The sequence below is a fragment of the Belonocnema kinseyi genome, chromosome 5, assembly GCF_010883055.1.
Source record: "Belonocnema kinseyi isolate 2016_QV_RU_SX_M_011 chromosome 5, B_treatae_v1, whole genome shotgun sequence".
Taxonomy (NCBI): domain Eukaryota; kingdom Metazoa; phylum Arthropoda; class Insecta; order Hymenoptera; family Cynipidae; genus Belonocnema; species Belonocnema kinseyi.
In genome coordinates, this window is record NC_046661.1 from 65,949,804 (window position 1) to 65,952,988 (window position 3,185).

Consider the following 3,185-nt stretch of genomic DNA (forward strand, 5'->3'; position numbering starts at 1 on the left):
CCTCGAAACATTCGGTTCAGGGAAACAAAGCACATCCTGTGCGGTCCACAAGAGGTTTTCCAGATACCGCCGAGTCTGGCGAACATGTGTAAGCCATAAAACAAAAATCCATCCCAAGCAAGACATTTCCAATGGATTCAAACGCAGATCGAAAGTCCCCTTTTTATGTCTAGACTCTGCCACTTTTTCATCTCCAAATTCTTGAGAAAGCGTGAGAAACTCTTATGATCAAAAATTCTTGAATATGACAAACCTTAGTAGAAACGGCTGGGAGGTCCCTTTTTATTCGATTTTGGAAGACAGGAAATGACTCTGGGACTTAGAAAGGGGAAGGCGCACTGTGGCTTGTGATAGGATAATAATCTTTCACGATAGCATTCACATTCGCATTGTATGACGACATATTTATAATGTCATTTAGCTCGGAACTTTTAATTATAATTATAATATTTATACCCAGATCTCGATAAGGTGTAGGCTAGTTAAGAGTTTATTCGTATTTGATTTTCTGCCCATGAAAATATTGTAGACAATTTCATTGGTACTTCTTAGGCATTATTATTATAAAAAACATTTCTGTGGCGAAATGTTGTCAGAGGCTTATACTGTCCAATATGTCGAAGGCATTTTTGGTTAGAGTTGGATTTTTATTTGATCATTTTGCATGGGGCTTTCCCGGTATATATCATCAGTCACGGACGCATTTTTATAATGCAGTCAAGTGATCTGATGAGAGTAGTCTGCCCAGACATATTGGACAAAGCCTGGTTTTACCCCATCATTGACGGACTGGGTTGCAGTCAAGTACACGATGGGGGGACCTACAACTTAAGGTGGGTTCCGAACCACCAGAACCTCGGTAAAGGTACATTGAAAAATTTCCAGAGGTACCGGCTCAGGGATCGAACCCCGGACCTCTGAGGTGAAGTCCGAGTGTCTAACCAACTGAGATCTTTATAACCAACCTTTATAGATCAAATTTAAAATCACCGTAAAAATAAGCGGCTAGATATTTGCAAAGGATTAAGAGTTAAGGCTAGAATCACTTAAAATTGTAAAGTCATTATTTTATTTCTTCTATTTTGTAACAAAAGGCATCGATTCACTCTGAATTAATTAATTTGCATTCAAATTCCAATTTCTAAATCCTGCAGGTAAAGGAATAAGTTTAATGAGCACCCAATGACTTTTAGTTGGATTAGCTAGATCTTCAATAGTAAAGTGTAGAAAATAATTTAGAAAAGACGAGTAGATAAATTGTAACTATCAGGAGTTTAGGGAAAATTAGAAGTAAGCTAAAGCGAACAAAAGCACGAAACGGAGAAGAGGCCCAACCCCAATGCCCAACCCCCTTTTCATGGAGGGGCGAGGATCCGCAGCAGCCCCTGCGTGGGCGAGAACCACCACTCGATCTTCGATCTCTTAACTGTACGATCGTTTTTCTCATTTTTATCGAAACGTCGAGTCTCTGAATAAAAATTACAATTTTTTATTTCGCATAGTTGAAATTTAGTCTTTTCATTTAATATTAATCCTAAAATTAAAATATAGAATCTTTTATAAGACTTTCAGCACAACGCGAGGCGAACTCTAGTTTCTTGCAGCAAGGACTCCGATTCCTTTCGGCGGCGAAGTCCGACGGACATCGTTGGGGAGAACTTCATTCTCGAATTTCGAGCGCGAATAAATCCCCGGACATTACACTTAGTGAATGCATACGCCATCTAGCGGGTTTAGGCATACATGCTCCAGTCAAATAGGGATTTACGTTAACGGTAATATTTAAAAATTCTAAAAGCGCTAAATTGAAATTAAAACTTGAGGATCAGAACTGATAAGAAAATAAAAACCGAATATTCAAATCAAGCCGATCCCGTAGGACTGGAAATGAAACCCGAAACCCCAAAAATACAAAATAACGGTATGAAAACAGTAAAATGAAAACACAATGAATAAATTAAATAAATAAAACGTAAATTGGAAAAGAAAGCAAAAGAGGATCCCATAATCATAAATATTTATGTTCGCAAGGGCACTTTATGCCTAAATAAAAGAAAAACCTTTTACCAAAAATAGAAAATGCATTAAAATTAAATTCCCACGAAATAAATTTCCAGATGCGTGAAAACTTATAAGCCAAATTCTTAAAGTGGTAAATTGCCTCTTTCCTTTTTTTTTTGATCTCTTTAAGTAAGCACTTAAAGAAATCTAAATCACAGGACTTCTGGAGATATTAAGATACAAGCACGTAAAGTTGAAAAGACCATTTTCCCAAGACCCTAAGCTATAAAACGTAACTTGAACCCCTTTTTATGGCATTTGTTATGAAGGCCCCAGGCCCTTTCTCATAAATCGAAGGAACAAAAAAAAGGTCCTATTGTCTGCAAAATACATGTAGTCAACAGCAGAAAATCGAGTTACCAGATAACTGACCCCAGTGCTCATATTCCAATATTTATGACTTAGGGAACGTCTCTACTTACGCCCCAACAAATCGACATCTGAAAGCCAAATGTCAAACCAAAATTGACATGCCCAATTGCCCTTTTAAAATCACTTGACAAAGGGTGGTCCAAATAAGATTTTTATCGTTTTTCCTGGAAACTCTTCTTTTCTACACTATTATCCCCTCCCATACATAACCATTTTAAACCGGTTTTCTTGCGTACTAAGGGCGTGGGCAAACTTTCCTTCCTAAATTGCGATTGGCTTAGTTCTTTACTAAATTCAATTTTGTGATCCATGATTTTTTTTAAATAGTCTCAAAAGAAAGCTTGAATTTTTTACTATGAAAAATGTCTAATAAGAAAATGGACAAATTGAAATTCATTGAGTTACAGAGCCGGTTGTAGAGGGAGTCCTCGCGCTCGCACTCGGGCGTTATGCGGCAGCATACCGCGGAACAGTTTTCAAGTATGCCATTTTTTTGTATTACTCACATTGATCCAAAATTGCATGAAGTCATCGGAAAAAACTATTCAGTAATGTTAACCAGTAAGTTTGAAGAAGTTAACAATTTATAAAGTTATTATGAAAAAATATTAAGTAAAAAGCACTTTCTTAAGAATGAACAGTATTTTTCGGAAGATAAATGATTCCTCACTATTATAATTTATTATCCGACAATAATTGGTTATTGCTCTTGCAATTTTTTAAAACAAATATATGATTCAACCAACTTCTCA